Here is a 21605-nt window from a genome sequence, read left to right on the forward strand (position 1 = left end):
AAGCCACATGCAGATGTATTACTTGTTCAAGTCCAGCACACACAACATCAGCAATGAACTCCCATATTAAAAGCAGGCAGCTCTAACTCTGAGGCTGGTGACCAAGAATCCATCACATCCCAGGGGAACTGTTTCAGTGAGTAATTTATCCTACTTAATAATTAGTGTGTTACAACTAGTCCAGATTCACCTGGTTTCTGCTTTCAGCTATTCAACCTCATTACACCTCCTACTAAACTGAAGAGCTTCTTCTTTCCTCTATAGATCTTCGCAAATACAACTCAGCCACTTCACTTAAAGCAAGGGAGGCTTTTGTTTCAAACAAATAACTAACAACCCAACAGTAAAACAGGTTTTCCGACTGTAATCGATCTCCCAGCTCTCTGAAGCCTTATTCTTCCTTTTTAATTACATTTTCTGGCCTTGAACACTGCCAGGGATGGGGTAGCCACAGCTCCTCTGGGCATCCTGTGCCAGCGCCTTAAGACTGGAAGGATATAGGAACAAACAGATTGTCCTTCAGGAATGAAGATGTTATAGAGATACACACCGTGTCCATAGCAAAAGGAACTTAATCCTATGTGACAAATGACATGTCATTATCTGCCACAGCCCTAGTTCTCAATGGCATTTTCAGATTTAAGAAGAAATAACTTTGTTCAGTGTAATTACCACTAATAATGAAATAGGTTATCTCAGTTCTATCAACTACAGGCTTGTAGTTCATTCCCTTTCCAAATAATCACATTGTCTCATCACCCATTTCTATTCACTACCATCATTTCTCCATTCGCTTCATACATAAGTGTGACAGAAGTCCCAGTATAAAACACATTCCTCTTTGCAGAAGTGCTTAGAGCACTGGGTGTATATTGATGTCCTCAAGAGCAACAGGATGTCACACTGCTGTATCCTGGCCCATTCTGAACACTGGACACAGTGTTTTCACCTTCACTTTCCCCTCCCAGAAGAGCTTCATGAGTTAAAACATACCCTGGTTAAGCGAATGCAGGATCGTGGTTTGTTGTTTTGGTGGGGTTTTTAATGCAGTATCTAATAAAGCACCAGCAACATTAACATTATGGTTATTAGTTTACTTAATATGATGATGCTCCATTAGACAAAAGATAATACAATTGGAGGTTGGAAATTAACTATGGAAACATGTTGATATGGTTATATGGAGTCATGAAACTTCTTCAAATGCAGGAGCACTGTGCCTACAATACAATTTAAGCAAGTTAACTTATTTCAGCTGTATATGTATAATGAACTTTAGCTCTACGCTGTCATATCAGATACTCATTCTTCCAAAACAAAAATGGTTGGTTTGGGTTTTATACACAATAAAGCATTTAATGACCATTAAGAAAAGCTATAGCTGAGGTTGAGTCAGAACAACTTGTCAATACATAATGCTTCTGGAGATTCCAGCTCAAAAAGGAAGATTTCCTATCACTATGAAGTGGCAGTAGTGTCTTTACACAATAGTATCAGTGTAGTTGTACTATTGCTTTTCTCGAGTAAGAGAACTTCCTATATTCTAGACAAGCAGCATCAGCATTGCAATAGTGTGCTGGAAAAGCAGCATGCAGAAAGAGGAGCAAGAACAGAAGAGTCTGCATCCATCATCACAACAGAGCTGGGGGGCAGTTGATGTTACAGACTGTACGACAGGATACCCTTGAAAAGCAGGGGTCTAGATGCAAACCTCAAGCACCCTGTGCTGCTTTGCCCACAGGGATTTACATAGGGCATGGCAACACCATAATGTAGACCTGAAGGTGTTCTTTTCCAGGGTAAAGTTTAATAGAGCTTTAACTTTTTAACAAGGGTCAAAGCAGCTTCAACACATCTCCTCAGGTTAGCATGGCTTCAGTAAAACCTCTGCTGAACCCCAGTCCAACTGCAGAATTAATGACCAGAATTCATTACCAGCCACAAAGCCTTCCCTAGGACACTTAACTCACTGGCTATGAACGTGGCCACCAGAGCTCATGTCAAACTGAAGTGTTCTGCTGGTCGGAACTCACAACCGTCACCAACTCACCCATCACAAGAACACCTCCATCATCATGTGGCTGTTCTAAACAGCAAAGCTGAGGACTCACTTCTCTGAATAAGAGGGGTTTGCTTTGGGGTGTGTGTTGTGTTGGAAGAGACCTTAAAGCTCCTCCAGTTCCAACCCCTGCCACGGGCAGGGACCCCTTCCACTGGAGCAGCTGCTCCAAGCCCCTGTGTCCAACCTGGCCTTGAGCACTGCCAGGGATGGGGCAGCCACAGCTTCTCTGGGCACCCTGTGCCAGTGCCTCAGCACACTCACAGGGAACAGCTTCTGCCTTAGATCTAACCTGAACTTGCCCTGGTTCACTCTGAACCCATCACCCCTTGTCCTATGGCTGCAGTCCCTGATGAAGAGTCCCTCTCCAGCATCCTTGTAGCCCCTTCAGACACTGGAAGCTGCTCTGAGGTCTCCACACAGCTTCTCTTCTCCAGGCTAAGGAGCCCAGCTTCAAGCAAACCAAGTTACTTTTGTAAGCCCACATTATGGCCTGTGGCAGAGGAGAAGAAGAACCTGGTGAAGGCAGAGACACTCCAAAGCTGGGGACAGCTCAGATAGGGGAGCAAAGTCACCCCCTCGCTATGAAGAGTGCCTGTATCTCAGCAACATCCAGCCCAGCAGGTAACAGCATCACTTGAAAGGATGACCATAAACACTGCTGGTGGTTATTCTGCTGACAGGCTGCATGTTGGCCTTTTGTTCAGCTTCTGAAGTACAATCCGATCAGCAAAGTAGGCTGAGAAACTGTTTCTTGTAACTTCACGTTTCTAATATAGGTCCTAGGCAGTCACTCAGCTCTGCACTTGCCTTTTGTGGTTGCATGTGTTTCCTATTTAAGAAAGGGGCTACAGCAGTTCCTGGTTTGTCACATTCTCTTCAAATAAAGGGGTTGAGCAGCAGCTTCCTCTCCTGTGCATTACCCTGCATTGGTCAATGCTCTCTTCCCTCTCACTCTGCTCAGAACCACACAGCCACTTGCAAAGCTGATTTACAGACAGGAGGCAACAGGAGGAATGATTCCAAAACCACATCCATGAGGACAGTCCATGGGATTGTCCCCTCCGTACCTGGATTTCAACCCTTCCTTCTTCCATCTGCGCCTTCCAGCTCTTCCAAAAGAACAAGAAACCACTTCTCCAGCTTCATGAATCTGGCACATTACATTTTCCTTGTCATTCGAGAGAGACACACCAACTATTTGATATTAATAGTAAGAACACTTTGTACTTTGTAAAGCTTTATTCAAAGCATCCTGTGATCTGCCCCTGAAAGCATCAACTTGGCACCTTCACAGAACTCCTCAGGCACATACTATAACACACCTCACATAGGTGGAAGCTCAGAGGCACACTCAGGCTGAAGTGACTTGCTCTTGGGCTGCCCACCAGAGCCCAGAACAGAGATGCATTCTGTAGGGCAGCATTTCTGGCTCCAGTGCTTCCTGCCCCACACCTAACATCACAAGCCCTCTTCTATCACCTCACCTACACAAGTCTCTGGCAGAACTTCCCAGCCATCTTCTTCTTCCCCAAGGATTTCCTGAGATCAAGTAACTAAATCATGAAGGAAGAAGTTGGTCACCTGCTAAGGAAGCTACTTACACAGCAGCTTGTATGGCTAGGTTCCTATATCCCAGATACCATCCCCACTGGCTGAACATGAAAAGCTGATGTTAACCCCTTCCAAATGAAGGGAACACTCTCAGGGTTTAGTCTTTAAAACTAATTTCCCTGCATAAACGAGGGTCAAATACTATACACATCTGTTTTAAATGGAGGACAAAGGAGCTAGAAGGTCAGTCTCTCCTCCTGCTATTCTTCAGATGCACTTTTATGTAATGGTATAATAGTATTTCTTTACTATGAAAAACATAACCATGGAAGAGGAAAAGCAACCAGAAAAGGATTAATACTTCAATATTATGGCAACATCTGAAAACATAAGGAAACCATTTCAATGTCTGTCAGCAGTGAAAACCAGAATCACATATGAAAAAGGCTGTAGCCACACGAATGTGATCCAGCAGTGCTTGAAGAGCATTACTTGGTTGGATTCTTGCACCAGGATCCATGACCATGACACCTGGACACACAGCCCTCTGCCTTGTTTAACAGGAGTGCTTTAATAATGCAAGAGAATACCCTGTCATTAACCAGCTATGGCTCTGCTGAACAGCAGCCACTGCTACTTCTACTCGAACCTTATGCAATAAGAGGTCTCACCAGAAACCAGTAACAGAACTGTGGCTGATCCTACAGGTGACCCTCAGGTACCTCCTATAACCTAAATTATACAGTAGCTTTTTACCTCCTTTTATGTCCCAAGGAGCCAGGGCCACAAAGCATTTCCAGACTCCACTCTTCACTAGGATATTCAGACCATGCCATCTCATCCCTTTCATTCCCCCACACCACCTCTGGAAACAAGAAGCACAAGAACACAGCCTCACCTTGCTCCAACCCTCAAACCAGAGCTGAGGAACAACAGCTAGCCACTCCGAGTGACACATGGAACACTCACTTCCTAGACAGGAAACGCAGGCACCCCTCGATGGCCCTCCAACAGCCTCTCTTGGTAGAAATGGGAGGTTTGCTAGGCAGCATGGTCCATCAGAAGTCCATCAATGGAGAACATCACCCACAAGCTGCAGAGGTACATCCCAAGCACATTTTCCATGTTCTTCCATCAGTCCAAGCTTGCTGGATGTTCTCCCAGCACAGTGCCAAAAAGCTCTGCTTCAATGGAGTTTTATTTGTGGGATTGCTGGTGCAACTAACTCAACTTCAGAGAACACTTGTAGTGCAGACTTTGTCATCACTCCCTCTTCACGCTATGAAATGGGGTGGTATTTTAAGCTGCAAGGCAGGGAGGAAAAGGGCAGGAGCTAATTTGTTCTTCCAAGCTGTCTATTCGAGAACCCAGAGAAAGTTTAAGTGTGACACAGTCAAGTCTACTTCATTTACCCGGCTGTTGTTAACCCCACAGACTAGGATAACAGTCTGAGAGTGCATTGCTCTTCCTTTGTGTAAAGGACAGCAGCCAACGTTAAGGGTAGCACAAGTATTCAAACTAGCAATGCACAAAGTGACAGCACTAATATCTATTAGAGGTGAAATTCACCTGAGCCTATACAAGACAGACCAAACACAGAGGATTCCCTGACCATCAGGAAATGGCTTTGGTGGGAGGGTAGCACTGAAGTCCTCAGAGGCTTCCCACACTGCCTTAAACAGATTACTTGAGTCACTTCAGAAACAGACAGTGAGATGCACAAAATGAGGCTGTGTACATCCCTATGGAAGTAAAGGTCTTGTTCTTTTGAGGTGCGATCAAACACTGTACTCACTGGCCACCTTTACAATACACCATGAAAGCAGTATACTGTTGAGGCTTGGCATCTGAAGGTAAAAGGCTAACAAAGCACTAGAGGAACAAGCTTTTTCTTCCTCCTGATAAAACGGAGGAGGAAAAGCAGACCCAGCCCTGTTGGCACACTTGGGAGACAAATTCCTTTTGTCCATTTAGTAACTTATTTTCTTCCTCCTGTTTAACGGTGTAGAAGTTGGCAACGCAGCTATGTCAGAGGAGGAAAGCTGCTCTATTCCCTCTTGGTAAGCAGTGTAAATACACACACAAAAACCCCCCACCCACAGGATAGGGAGAGCTATTCATTTAGTTATAGCCAAGTCTTTGTGAGACTGAACCTTTTGACTATTAGCTGATGGTAAATGTGCAACTGTCTGGTACTTCATCTCATATAAGAACTAGACCCACAGAAGTAGCAGCATCAACTCCACCTCCAAAACCAGAACACAAGTGGTATGAATGCAATTGTCTAGAAAAATGCCACTTAGCAAAACCAAAACAACTACACCCCCACATGCATGCAGGATTCAAAACAAAGAGCTCCGAGATGCCCTTCTGCTCACACAAAACCAAACTGCAGAGCAGAAGTTCAGTTTAGGGACTCAAACCCCTGTCAGTGTTGCGCCTAATGACATGAACCCCACTTGTTGTATAATGGGATGCTGCCCATTGCCATTACGGGCATCTGAAGGATAGTATTAAACCACTTCTTGTCTTCTGCATAGAACATGAAACCTGGGGCAAGGGTAAGCAAAAACCAACTCAGGTTACTCTTTGCTCAAGTGTATTTTTGGCTGGGTATAGTGTATGTGAACAGCAGCTGGTTTCAATACAGCAATAACCCAAAGTTACCAGCTCCTAGGAATAAATGAAGAACCATAAGGGCTATCTTTGGGGAATTGCATTTGGGAAGGCAACCATCCTGTAAAATGACTGGGGGTCACAGCAGACACGGGATAGATACTAAACTGCCTGCATGAATCTGCAGCTAAGCAAGGGAACATAGCCTCTAGATGGGCAAGAACAGTATTGTGTACAAGGCAATGCAAGGAGAGAGGGCCTTATCTAAAGAACAGTGAGAGCATGGGCAACATGCCCAAAAAGAGCAAAGAAAATACCACAAGAACAGCTAAAGAGTCAAAAAACACATCTTGGGCCATGTTCCTAAGTCTGCGTTTTTGGCTTATCAAAAGGGATAACGGTTATCAGCGACCGACTGACAAAGCAGCCAAACGTCTCCACCAGATTTACTCACAAGGTAAAGAACACATGAGCCAAAACTGGGCCCCAAAAACACACTGCTGAGCAAAGGGAAAAGTCTGGAAGAGGTCAGAATCAACCTCTGCCCCACTGTCCATAGTTACTGTTGATTGCTATGACATGTGGTCTGCTCAGAAAGTCATCAATAGCAGAAGTATCCACAAGAAGCACTTCCTATCTTATCCAGCTAAAACCCTGTAGAATTCCTCTGGCATTCCCATCTTCCCCACTCCTCAGCACTGCTCTCCATTCAGAAATACAGACCTCTGCATTTAGGGAACTGGAACCAATGTGGCTCTTGGAGCACTTCTCTTTCAGAAGGACCCATTGCTCCCTGCACACCACCAAAGGTCATTTGTCCCCAAAGAGCTCCACAGCCACAGGTCAGGGTATCAAAGGCTCTTCCCAGTGCTCCAGGACAGCCTGGGATCCACCATACTGCTGCTGTAGCTCATGTTAACTGGTGCTGTTAATTCACGTGGTTAAATGAGGAACATGAAGTGATTTCCACGTAGAATCAGTTCAATTCTCAAGCAAAAGCTGAAATGGTTCTTCCCATGTCAGCCCTCTAGGCCTCTGATACACAAATTGAACATATTCTGCTGCTTCCTATCTGCTGCCTGTTCCCCACACATTCCTTCCAATTCACCTGCTCCTTTGAAGCTGACAGTTATCTACACATTCAGGCACTGAAGTCATTTATTCCTTTAGGAGCGTTAAGCACGTACAACTTGCAACATCATATTGTGCAAATATTCAAACCTTCTGGAAGAAAGAGGAAAGGAAAACACATTTGCCTTGATGTCTACATTTACATAGATATCCCCTCCTCCAACTTTGTTATCTGGAGGCTCTTCCTTATGCATGAGAGCTTTCCCATTTTCATCCCTGTGCTTCCAAGGTGCTTTCCGCATTGTGACAAACAGCAAAATAAGACAAGCAAAGGAACTCAGATTACCTGTTTCTATTTGATTCACCTTAACTTGCTTCTGCAGAGACAAAACTATTCACAGGCAATGCCAAAGGAAGTTAGTAAGGCTCATCCAGCAACAAAGCAAGGGGTTTGTGCTGGTGTGCACCAACACAAGAAGGAATCCCAATGCACCAGTTGATAAAGGAAGAATTCCTGGACTTTGGTTCAATTTAGTCTCATGAAAATCAAGGGTTACTTCCAGTAAAGAGCAACACCACATGGACAACACCAAGAGTTCACTGAGTTACTCTAGTTCTGCACATGATAAACTGGGCTTCACACTGCCAAGACTCATTAAAAGGAACAACTAGAAGTGTTTGGGAAACATACTGCTCTTATAAAGTGCATTAACAGCTATTAATAATACCCATCAATCTACCGCTTTTCACATAATCAATATTAATCGGCAACCTAATTTGGAACTGTTAAGACAAGTGACCCTGGAGCTGCAATCCATCAGGTCTAAGCTAACAGGGGGTGAAAACAGGCCTGGTAACAGTTACTTCCTTGTCATTTCCTCCCCACAATGACACAGTACTGCTTCTGCAATCAAAGCCAGTTCTATCTCACATATGTACCTCTGAAAATAGATCAGGCCTTAGATTTTACACTTATGAGCTATTGGGCTCCTGTAAAACCTGACTTGCAGGTCACCAGGAGCCTGGGTTCCTTGGAAGGAAGGAGGATAAAGGCACAGGGAAATAGGGGGGAAGGAAAAGACTGGGTGAGAGGTCTGGCACCTCTCAGTGTTGCCGCAAGCTTGCCAAGGCTCATCATTTCATCATTGCACTTCAGGCATATTAAAAGAGCTATTACCCATTTGTGTTAAGTCAACCCCGTCACGTAATCAATAGGATGGATGCCAAAAGCCAGCCCTTACATGGAAGTCACCACAGCTAGGGTTAAGACAGGATTATTCCTCACAGAGACCGGACCACATCCCACTGCTTTAAATGGGGCTAAAGGACAGGAACCACTTTAATTGCAAGGGCAGCAATGAAGACAAGAGTGCTTCAGAAGTACTGCCCTGGAAGGAGGAACAGCAGGGAATGGGTCAGGAAGTATCCATGAGAACTCTAAGTGACCAAGGGAAACCATGGACAGCAGGCAGAGTGTCATGGTTTAAGCCCAGCCAGTAACTCAAAACCAGAGCAGGATCCAGACGCCTGTCTGGAGGGATGGAAAGTGGGGAAAGGGAATGCAGAGAGCACCAGTTTTGCTCATCTTAGAGGGCTTTTAACCGGGTTGGTTCTGTGATCCTACTGCATGATTCTATGATGAGAGCACACAGACTGCAGCAGCAATGCTATGGTGGGCATCACACAAACCCCAGTGGCAGCTGGACCACCTTCATGCACAGGGATGCTGGCACAGGCAGGCAGAAGACGCTCTAAGAAGTCCTGAAAGCAGCTGTAATTACCCATTCTTGGAGCACAGACTGGTTGGAACACGTGAAGAAGGCAGTTTACATAACAAACCAGGTATTCATGTGAAGTGCTCTGCATAATAACTGCAGACTGAGAGACCTCTTACCTGAAGAGATGGATTATGCCAACTGTACACACACAAGACCACCTCCGGGGAGAGAGTAAGCTTTAACACACAGCATTTATAACACAGTTTAACACACGGTGCACAGAAGAGGGTAGTTTGAATGGATAAAATGCTTCACACTTCCAAAAGAAGTCTAAGCAGGAAGTAAATCTTGGATTCTTGCATACTCCACACAGTGCCAAGGGTTCTTGCTTGGACAGACACTCTCCAAAGGGTAAGTCTACTCAGCAAACAGAACTTATGGGAACCAAAACCAAACTAAAAACCCCTCAAAAGTGTCTACAGGACCTAAATCCCTGAATCTAAGGGAAAAAGAAGTGATTTGGTCGTGGTCCTCATACAATGCCACCATGCATTTTGTCATTTGCATGTGTTTCCATTTTCCATCCAACAGCCAAGAAGAACAACAGGTATTTTTGAGGCCTGTAAATGGCACAGAACTCAGGAAAGCAAAAGACACAATATGAAACATAAGCACTAGAGCTGCATAAGTCACAGGTCGAAACGTAGCTTGAAAGACAGTGACAATCCATATGTAATACTACTACTGTGTTTGGCTGTTGTTTGAATATGGTATCCCAACAGCTAAGGGTTTCAAAGATATCAACTCCTCTCCTACCAGCAGAAGCCTCTAAACCAGTAACCAAAAGTATCTAAGCACTGCCTTTTAAAAGCACTGCTATTGAAGAAGGCAAACCAAGAGGACACCAACCAGCAGCAAACCTATGGCTTCCTTCAGCACATTAGTGGCAGCAAAGGCTCATTTCAGACTCAAACCCAGAGGTTTTCTACTCAAATCCACTCTGTTCTAATAAAAACAGCCCCAGTTTGAAAACACTGCAACAGGAAAAACAAGTTCTAAAAGAACAGAAGTTAAACAGCTCAAGGATGTTTCCACCTTTCAAATGTCTGCAGGGAAGAGGGGGGAAGGAGGCACGAGCAGAACCTCAACACTGAACAAGAACTTCCCTACCTCATCTGTTACTTTATAGGCTCTAAACCAGCAGGATAAGTGTGACCTCTCTTGCTCAGCCCCGTGCCTGGAAAGGCATACATTAGTGTCTTCTGGGCCATCAGTTCACCAGGAGGAAGGACTGGGATATAAGGTGCATGCATCAGAGATGGTCTGTGCTCGGAGGGTCACAGGCAGATGGGACTTGAAAGTACATAAATCAATTACTTGCAGGGTTTTGTCAGGGCAAGAAAGGGCTGTCTTCAATCCGAACATGAAACCGGTGAGACTGTTTTGTGTAGGAAGATATTAATCTCACCCTCTCTCTTACCTTATCAGACACATCGCCTCGTCCTATTCACAATCCAGCAAGCCATAAAATCCCATCTGCAACAAAAGGAAAAGCCTATTAATACCTCCCGATAACCTCACAGAAGGCAGCAATACAAGGCAAACAAACTGCTGAGCTTGTGCTGCCATTCCAGTATAATCTACACCCCAGGCAAGTCGCCCTCCCGTCTGCAGCCAACTGGGAAACTGGAGAGGAAGGTATTAAAGGTGTTGTAACATGTTCTGTATGAAGCACGCTCTTCCTCCCGCAGCAGGGCTAGCAGAGGTGGCCAAAGCACACAGGTTAGCCTGCCCAGACATAAATAAGTCTGCAGCATCCTCTCATTAAATTAAATGACCATCAAATTACATGATGTGAATGGCTGTAAAATGAGCCCAGTGGTAATGGCTAGAAATAACCACGGCGATGTTATACATCGTGGAGACAGTTTCCCAGCAGTGTATCAAACCTGGGCAGGCAGCACTTTGTATCTCCAGGCCAAGAAACTGTCAGCATCCAGCCTTCCTGAAATAGAGTAAAGCAGGCAAGAAACATATGGAGCAAGGCTCTCGTGCATGAGTTTAAATGATGCCTACCCTGAGCAAGTGCATTTCATTCCTTAACACCTTTACAAACCAAACCAATGCAACAATGATGCTTTCCTAGTACAGGTAAACAGGAGGCAGCCTGGCTGCTTGGGATCAGAGGAAAGAGTACCACACATTTAGCCTGATAAAGTCGGGCTTAACTAAACACTTTCCATGGCACTATCAAGACCTCCTGCCTGCTAACTTTGAACAGCATAAGAGTCTACCTGGAGTGAGAAATGTGAATCAAGGATCTGAAAAGGCAACCAACCCAACTCCTCCACACACCCTTTTGGCCTTTTCAGCATCCTGCCCACCAGCCCTAGAAGCCTGCTAGTCCAGTGCCAGGCTGGGAAAGGCCAGGGATACACAAGTGAAATAGAACACTGTATTAGAGAATATTATGTAAAACAAACTTGAAACAGCCACCCTTCATTTTCCAATCCAGTTCTCTGGGGAGAGATATGACAGGAAAGGATTTGAAGCATACGGTTCTCATATTTGCTTACTCTTCTTGTAGTGATGCTACTGAGAGCATCCCTGTGCCTAAAATGCGAGGTTAAAAAACACTGTGGTTTAATTGTCTGACATCACTTTGCACCCTCCTTCACCTTCTTTGGACACAGTGATGCCAATGGACCACTGGTGCTCCACACTGAGGAAGGTGACATCCTTCATAACATCCTTTGCCCTGCTGTGCTGCCACTTCCCTGCCAGCAAACACAGCTCACCAGGCAGGAGGGAAGACACAGTCCAAATTACCTGCTCTGGGATGCTTCTCATTTTCCCTGCTAAGTGCATACATTAACATACACTTTAAGTGCTAAGCATAAATAAATACCATTTTCTCATCTTCTGCTAACAACAACCTTTTTTACCATTACCAGAACAATATAACAACATGTTTCCATCATTACAGGGCTTGGGGGGATTCTTTTTGGGGTTTTCTTCGGTTTCTACGAAGAGATCTTTTGTCCATGTGTCAGAAAGCTTGGCCCAAAAGAGATCCACTGCCCAAGAGCCCACTTGACCATCCTTACCCTCCTATTCCCCTGCCAACCCAGTGAAATTCCTCAGAGCACAGCCTCTTCCTGGCTATTTTCAGTGAAACTGCAGCAATCCCCCATGAACAATGGGAAGTTTGTTTTACTCCAGGAGTAAATGGTTTGCAGCTTCCAATGTAAATATTGTAATTAATGGGGTTTTTTTAACTCTCTGCTGCCTTCCTTGTGTTCACATTCACTAACACTATCAGCACAGCAGCACTGCTCAAGGGCAGTAATAGAGAGGAAGAGAGGAATACAACACAGATAAAGGAGGTGCTGGCACAGGGTGCCCAGAGAAGCTGTGGCTGCCCCATCCCTGGCAGTGCTCAAGGCCAGGTTGGACACAGGGGCTTGGAGCAGCTGCTCCAGTGGAAGGGGTCCCTGCCCGTGGCAGGGGTTGGAGCTGGATGAGGTTTAAGGTCCTTTCCAGCCCAAACCAGGCTGGGATTCTAGGAAAGAAAATCAAGGCTGCTCATTCCTGTGGCCAGCTGAGGGCTTCTGCTGGTTCCCATTGAGATAGTGAACCTGTTTTATGAGCCAACTTGTAGGAAACCACAACCCAAGCTGTTTCCCAAACAACATCACACCCAATGACCAGGATACATGCAGAAAGTGATGACTATCTTTGTGCCTCAACCATCACTACAGTGGCTCCAAACCACCCAACCACTCTGCATCCACTCCACAGGAACACTCCCATCTCCTATTAATGATCCATAAAACAAGCACTGTGGACTCTGCCACTACCTCACATTCACTCTCCCTGGGCAGGGCAGCTTTGGTACCCAACAGAGATGCTCCTCTGATGGTTTCTGGATCCAGCAGCATCCCTGAGGTACAGGCAGCTCTTCCACTCCAACCAGTGCCTCTCCCTGCAGAAACCATCCTGTGCCACCAGATACAGGGATAGAGTTTGGATGTGGCATCAGCAGATGGCTGGCATTCAAACTTCACTTGAAAAGAGAATGACAAGAAGTGGGACACAGATGGTGCTGTTCCTGCTTTCCCAAAGCCTGACTGGAATGTGAAGGTAGACCTGCCCTTCCTCTGCTTGTATTTGAATGGGAGGGTTTGCTCCTCCTCCACTGACCTCTCCACACTCCATGCCTGTTAGCAGCATCCTCCTGCAAGTGCCACTGTCAGCAATACACATGCTACACTGGGCAAATCCCTCCCTAATCCTGCACTTGCACTATTCCACCTGCTCATGCAGGACAGTGGTGATGCTCTCATAAGGCTTCTCAGATGCAGTGATTCTCACAACCACACCAGCAGCTCCATCACCTCCAGAGCACCATGGCAGTGCCACTTGGCTTGTCACATCCCACTCGGCAGTGGGCACCACTGGAAAGGATGGAAGGAAGCCCATTGCCTTTACAGTGCTAGATTACTAAATGCTGCCTATCAGGGAGAGAAAGAATGCCTGGATTGGGAGATCCTCTACTTTGGAGCAGCAGGAGATACTGGGGACAACAAGGCGCCTGTTGCTTCTGCACAGGCAGCCCATGCTGGTTCTCATATGCTGAGGAAGGAGATGTGAGTAGGTACATCACCCTGCATGGTACCTGTACCAGGTACACCAGGTTCCTGTCTCCTAGGAAGGGTAAATGGATACCAAAGGGCAGCACCATTTGTGACAGGGTGATTCGGAAAGATGTGTTTGTGAAACCCTTCCTGCCCCTGCCAATGCCACAGAGTGAAACTAAACCTCCTGATCCTGGTTTTGAGTATTGTCAACCACTGCTATGATGTACCTGCATGTACAGTATCAGCTTTACCTTCCACACCAGCTAAGACTGAACAAAAAAACATCCAAATCAAGCCAGAAAACCATTTGTTTGCCCATATTCCCCCCTCAGACTTCCTGGTTATACACATAACATCCAGACACCGACTAAGAACCAAAGAAGCAAGCATCTCTTCTCAGAACAGAGCTCTTTCAGAATAAACTCATACCCCTTTTCCTGCAGCACCAAGTGAGGAAACAGACTTTGCACTAGGCCCTCAATGCACATGGGCTCTGGAAAAGGAGACCTCTTGGCAAGTGAGCATCCTAAGGCTTATGCTGGTCCTTCCTTCTTCCCCTGACCCCTTATAGGGAGCCACTGCACTGGACTTTATCCTGTGCCTGTTTCACCATCAACCTTACCCATGCCTCTGTGGTCTTCTCATAGGGCAACGAGTGGCAACGCTCCCCAAAGGGATGGCACAAGCACCACTCGCCCATGCCCACGGGATAGGAAAAGAGCGAACAGATGAATGTTAATCTCTCCTCCCTGCCACCAGCAGCAGCCGGTGCTCTCCCACGCACAGAAAGGGAGGATGCACAATCCGGGAAGGCCAAACTGTCTGGGGAAACGTAGGAAGAGAACTGATGGCAAATTCCCTCCTCTATGGGTTCTCTTCCATAAGGAAAGTGAAGGTCCATCACTGAGCTGCTGGGTGAAGATGAGACCACAGGTCACTGAGGGGCTGCGTTTATGCAGACCAGAGCTGGACTACTCAGGACTGTATCAGCTCAATGTATTCCCTATGTACAGTACTCTGCTTACACAGCTTCTCCTGGAGGCTACTTCCATTGGCAGATGACATCTTTGCCAGATCACCAGCACAGACCACCCCATTATGGATGTTAATGCAGGACCCCTCTCCAGCCTACACGACCCCAAACCTGCCTCCTAAACCATGAGGAGGTAGCCGGGAAGGACACAGACCCCTGAGCATGGAGCAGATGCCATAACACACACTGGGACTGATTTGTGTCTCAAAGGTGTCCATCAGCACACAGCACTGTACGTGTGCCAAATGGGAGCACGGGGGAGAAGCTCGAAGCAGGAAGCAGCTCAGCTTAGATTAGCACAGCTCACTCAAGTGTAGTGCTATGCTTGGATTTGGGTTCATTTGCAAACCTCACTGTCATGGGCTGAGATGGTTGGAGTTCTGGTAGAAAAAAAGGCAAGAAATAACCCCCAGAAAGCTAAAACACGCAGATGAAGCTGCCATGGCAGCAGTCGGTACCTTTAGAACCTAAGGAAGATGAACCTTTCCAGCTCCTGTTTTAGAGCATCCTGGTCCTTGCTTTCCCATCTCCACATCATGTGCTAAAAGATGCAGCAGTGAGAGCAACAACAGGGACCATTCATCTCTGGCCTTTAGAGTCTGTCCCCACCACCCCCAAATCCCTACTACAAGAGGAGCACCTTGGTGCCTGTTGAGATGTGTTACAAGCCAAGTCCAGGTCTCACCATTCCTTACAGAATGAACAGGTCTGGACTCATCACATTGCCTGCAGACAGCAGATCCTACCCTCGAATGCATGCGCCAGCAACTGCAGCCACAGTTTCAATTACACTAATACCTGCCCAGTAGGAATCATTTGCTAACCCTTGACTCATGGTAAATCACAGCAGCACATACATCACTGCAAACAGTCATTTGGGCGAGGTGAAAGTTGTTTTCCAGGTCATCTAGAGAAGAAAGCTGAGCCTTAAAGGGAAAACTTAAATGAAGAATGGGGGGGAATGCACTACTTTGCTGTCTACCACTGCCTCAGGCATTGGAACAGGGCTGCAGGCACCGGCCCTGCAAGTGTTCACACATGAGGCCTCAGTGCCATGGGGCAGTGGTGACCTTGGCAGGGCTGGGAATGGTTGGACTGGGTGAGCTTAAAGGGCTTTTCCAACCCCATTGAGTCTATGGTTTAATGTTTGTATCTATTAATATTTGGGCTTCAGCTGTGCATAAACAGACAAGACTCTCTCTGCCTCTGTACATACTGAAGACTGTTTACACATCGGGTCCAAAAAGATGTCCTCATTTTATAAATAGTTTGCTCTGATGACTCCATGTAAAAAGTGCAACTCCAGGCTACATCCAGAGGCAAAACACTTGGCTACCAATGTCTAAACATGGGGGGCAAAGACTAAACATCAGAGTCACTAAAACTCAGCGCACGGTTTTGTTGAAGCTAAGCACTAACATCGTGTGCATTCATCACATACCAAACCGTGATGCCTCTCAAACTTGTAAATGGCTTACTGGGAAGCAGAGCTTTAAGCGTTCAGGATGAGATCCTCCTAAGTGTAAATGCTCCGTCTGTTACTTAGACCTGACCACATAGAGCAGCCATCCAGCCATGCCTTACTCCTTCGATATGGCATCAGAAAGAGCACATGTGGAGCCACAGAGCCAGGTAACTCAAAGACAGTGCTGGGAGAAGTTGGGACTTCTCTCCCCCAGGAACAAGGAGAAATGGTTCCCATAGGATTTGCCATCTGAGCTTAGACCCTGAGCTTTTGTTTTCCTTTGTCACATGCCCCCTCCCTATGTGCATATATGTGGTTGCAGTTACAAGTGTAATTTGCTTAAGATCAATCACTTCACATGCCAGGGCAGCAAGGGAAACAGAAACCCTGCACACAAGAAACTCATTACCCTATTAAAAAATACCATTTCCAGCTAAAAGTTGCTCTTCAGTTTACCCAAATACACACAGTTTGCTTGTTCCCAGTGTCTCTGCCCATAACCAGGGGTTGGAACTGGATGATCTTCAGGTCCTTTCCAACCCAAACCATTGTGTGATTCTATGGTTCCGTTTCTCAACCGAGAACCTGGGAACAGCTACACAAGAACACCACAAACAGCCTCAAAAGATGGTCACAGAGATATTTGCTACCCACCATTTGGGCTAGACTTCCTAAACTGAGCAAATGATGTCCCCTATCGCGTGCTGAAAGCCATAATGCCAGGTTCTACTCTGGATACATAGCATGAGGACTTGCCTTGAGTTTAAAGCACAAGGCAATCAAGAGACCTGTACACTGCAGGAAGGAATAGAGGCTTTCCATGATATAAAAAGCAAGCAGTACACATGTAATTTTGGTGTAGCTATGTTCTGCATAGCTACTGACACTGTATATCTGATACACACTATACAGTATCTGACATACGCTACCAGGAAGGAATATCTGCCTGTAAAGTAGAGGTCTGTGCTTTTAAGGAGACCTACATTTCCTCATAGCTACAGAGGAGCAGTGAGGACTGCAAGCATTTAACTGGAAACCAGTGACCACATGCGGTACAAAAGGCTTGCCAGGATGGGATCCTTAATGATGACTTCATCCTGCACAGCTCCCTTGAATAAGGATCAGCTGAGACATCTTGCCCAGAGCACAGCCCAACCAAAGAGGAGACCAGGGTGCCAAAAATAACAATACAGGAAGTTTTCCCCTCAAATCATGAGGTATCCCTTATAATTCAGGCCTATAAAACCGGATTTGTGACGTTCTAAATGGGGGTTGCAGCTATATTTCATTACACCATAAATCTTCCTTACACCCTAGTAAAGATGCCTAATAATTTAATATGCTGTATTTTCCTTTAATCTGGAACTCATCAAAAATCACCTGAAACATGCATCACTTTTACAGTCCATTTTCTATATAGGTACAGGCTCCAAAGCATAATTGCTTCACACTCTTTGCATGGAAAAAACATTTACCAAGTGAATTTATATGTAGACTGAGAAAGGTTGTAATTATCTCTCTTGGGTTTCTTAGATAGGTCAATTCACATCCTACAAAGGCCTCCGTATCAGCCCATGATATTCACTGAGCATCCTATTGCTCTGAAAGCAGCAGAACCTCTTGAAAAGTAAAAATTCCAGATAAGAAATGGGATTCCAGAGCCAGAACTTTCCTTCTGAACTGGGAACAGCACATTTCACAGCCCCTTTTTTGGCCGAAATGAATTACTACACGGAATGCTGAATTACAACTGGCTCATATGCCGCTATTCCAATGGGGTAACACATACAGACCTCACAGAGAAATTAAAGATACCTAAATGGATGGGGAGAAAAAGCATTGCCAGTCCTGGTTGGTACTAAAACTTGCAATGCCCATTGCCTCCCAGCAGATCAGCTCTGCAATGAAGCAAACCCCATTTCAAAGCAGTGACCGTATCCATACAAACCCCCACTGGAAGAAGTTGAGAACACACATGGAACACTAGAGAATACATACATGGTCCTTCATGAAATAGATGTGATGAAAACATCTCCTTCAGTTTCAGACTGCTCCAAGTTTGGCAAACAGTGATGTCATTATTTTCCTGCTGCTTCCAAGAAGTAAGCACAGTTTACATCCTCACTTCCTGCTGTCTCGCTTCACTTCTCTTAACCCACACACTACTTCTTTATGCTGCTCAGCCAGGGGTCACCAGCAGTGTATGGAGAAGCCAATTCCTGGTCCCAGTCCTGTAAATCCCAGTAGGAAAAGACCCCAGAAAGCATCCAAAGCAACCAACTCCTAAAGAGCAATCTAAAAACCAGTGCCCTGCAATATAACAGCTAAGTTTGTACCATCCAATGAAGCCCCTAACCCTGTTGTTAGGCTAACACAGAGCTCCTCTCTTGGTTCCCACACTGAAACAGTGGGAACTTGCCTTTCCCCTTTGCTGCAGTTACCACACCACTAAGTTTGCCCTCAGGGATGCTCAGACTGGGGTAGCTGGAGAGCAGAGGCTGTGTGTAGGGCTCAGCTGGGCTTGCGAGAGGCTGTATTTTGCTGCTTTAATCAAACTCTGCAAACAGGAAGCTCCTTAGTTCCCCATCTCTCCTGGCATTCCCAGGAAACAATCTGTCTGGAAAAGATTAATTCCTTTAATAACCGACCCAAAAAAGAAAAGCAAACCTTCAGTTATCTGAGATGAATGCCCAGCCGGTTTCCCCCAGTCTGAAGAACTGGGTTGGCTTCTCCAGCCAAGGAGGAAGTGAGGCCAGACTCTGAGAGCCATTGGGCTGATGCCGACCTGCAGAAACGGGTTCCAGATACCGAAGCTGCACCAGCCTGAAGTCCTTATTTCTAGCTGCTTGCTCACTTCAAGTGCTCAGATAGAGGGACCCGTCCTAGCAGCTGTCTTTCCCAATGTGCTTCCCCAGGCAAATCTCAGTTAACTCACTGCATCTACAATTAAAGTTTACTTCTGCTGTTCTGCTTTGTGATTTACAACATCCACAGCTGTATATAGACATGTATTAGCATTTGTTGGGTTTTAAATGAGTGGCACACAATAAATGGAAGCCATGTAAACATCTGGCTTTACATTACCAAATCACCAATACTTGGAGCCAGGGTTTTGCTTCTGTTAGCACTCTTTAAAGCACACACACACATCCCAAAGAAAAACCACACAATGCAAGAAAACACAAATTCTCCTTAGACTTGTATTTACTTGCTGAGAAAAGTTAATCTTTTCCTTAACTGGAACCTTTTTATAGCTGGGAAAACAATGCATAAAGAATTGGCTAAAGTCACATGCTTGTACATCTATTAAAGTACTTGGGGAGGGAGGTTAACCAAGAGAGGTATGTCTAACACACACAGACACACACACACAAGCAGTGCTGTCCAGAAAATGCTACCAACAGAAATGTTTGTATAAACAGCAAAGGAAAGACACAGTAATGTTTATTCCACAGGTGGAAAGCCTCAATCAGACCCAGAGCTTTGATGGCATTATAGTTAACAGTATAAATCCTGCATGATCACAGCCTTGGTTATTCTTTACCTGGCAGTTTGCATCTACTGCTTTCAGTGCTCTCTGGCTTGCTTCTGAAATCAAGGCACACCAGTTAAACCCTGCCTTCCCCATCTTCAAACCACATCCAAAACCCACCTCCAAGCCTCTTCCCAGAGGTCTGCTTTCTAGGTTTTTCCATACAAAAGAGGCCAGAATTGGTTCCAGCTGATTTGCACAACGCTGATGACTCCATTTTCAAGCTAAAAGCCAGGAAATTAGTCATGGTAGAGCAGCATCTCTAGAGGACAGGTTGGGTGGCCACCAGCAAGATGCACATGGAAGGATGTGTGAGAAAGGAAGGCTGGTGTCTACCACTTCCTCCTTTATGCCAGAGAGATCAGAAGCAATAGAGTCCTTCACTTAACTCCCAGGGGCAGGAGAGGGCAGGGATAGGACCTGCAGGAGGACAGTCCTTTCCAGTCACTGGTACCCAGTTAGCTCAGGAACATCATCAGCACATCCTAAAACACCACCTCCTCCCTATAGCAAACCCACAACAAAAGGCTCCTTTCCCTCCCTCCCTCTCCTCCAGGAGGGCATCCTCATGTCCCCAGTCCCCATAATAACTCACAGGTGGAACAGGGTATTTCTTCAGGAGCTGGTCCATGCCCCAACACCAGCACACAGACTATGCAGTGAATCTAAGTGTGCAGCTGGGCTCATCCTGCAGGCAGCCAGCAAAAGGCAGCGCTCCTACAATCCCAGACTGGTTTGGGCTGGAAGAGACCTTAAGCTCATCCAGTTTCAACCCCCTGCCACAGGCAGGGACACCTTCCATGTCTATCACAATAGTTCAACCAGGCACCTCCAATGGATGTATTTTATCAGCTGAGAAATACAAGGTCTTTGTCTTCCCAAAGATACTTTAGAAGCTAAAGCCATCAGCAGCTACCCCCTGCACCAACCTGAGTAGCTTCATTCTGGGTATGATCCACAGCTGTTCAGCTCTAATCCATCCCATCTCACCTGTTACATAAAGCACCTCAGTGCACCTCAAAGACAACACCAAAAACAGTCAATACTCTACAAAGTGGCTTTTCTTTACCCCTCCCTGCAAAAGGTTAATGTGCAGGCAAGGAGAAAAGGGCCAAGCTTTACTCTAGAGGCCATTTGGCTTGTCCTAAAACCCCAACAGACCCATGCAGTGTCCAGCATGACCATGCCTTGCAGGCTCTGGGCCCTGGAGACACAATGACCCATAACACATCCCACCAGCGAGAGCAGAGATGGTATCAACATGAGCATGGAAGGAGGAGTGATAGCAACTCAGTACCCAGCCCTGCCTATGAGAGGTGAGGAGCTGAGCAAAGGAAGGGCTCTTATCAAGAGAGGGCTCATTCCCAGCACACCCTCAGGGCACAGAACAACAGAACAGTTTGGGTTCAAAGGGACCTCCAAAGCTCATTTAAGTCCAGTGCACAGGGGCATCTTCATCTAAAGCAGCAGCACGCCACATGCCATACACCCAGCAACACTACCCTATTGGAAATGTTGAATAAAAACACAATTTTCCCCATAAAAACCCCACTTTTTCCCATGCTTCCACATCACACACACAGGATGACAAAAGGAACAAAAAGACTCTCTGGGAAACTGGGGGAAGACTGCATAGAAAGACCAATAACACTGCTACCATTGAGAGGAGGGGGAGATGGAAGCCAGGGGACTGACTCCCAGGGCTTTAAAAGCTCCATAGGCATCTGCTCTACCAAAAGACATAGTCAGGGAGTAACTCCCATTACAGCTCTGAATGCTACAGGACAGCCAGAGGAGAGGAAACCATCACTTCACAGGCATCACCCTTCCCAAATGATCCCAGGCAACCTCCATCACTGCAGCACTCTCACCTAACAAATGCTTTCCAATCCACCTTCTCTCACCCAAGTCTTCCTA

The 21605-nt window shown here is 46.0% G+C and overlaps 1 protein-coding gene across 3 annotated transcripts in view; it reads right to left on the reverse strand.

Annotated features, from left to right (window-relative positions):
- The window catches only part of TRERF1 (transcriptional regulating factor 1), an 83373-nt gene that overhangs the window by 45884 nt on the left and 15884 nt on the right, over nucleotides 1-21605 (reverse strand). For all 3 annotated transcript variants that reach the window (XM_034060569.1, XM_034060570.1, XM_034060568.1), the window contains exon 2: nucleotides 10499-10554. The gene's annotated coding sequence lies outside the window, so the exon portion shown is untranslated. The remainder of the gene's footprint in view (nucleotides 1-10498; nucleotides 10555-21605) is intronic.

This window comes from Melopsittacus undulatus, chromosome 3, assembly GCF_012275295.1.
Source record: "Melopsittacus undulatus isolate bMelUnd1 chromosome 3, bMelUnd1.mat.Z, whole genome shotgun sequence".
NCBI classification, from domain to species: Eukaryota; Metazoa; Chordata; class Aves; order Psittaciformes; family Psittaculidae; genus Melopsittacus; species Melopsittacus undulatus.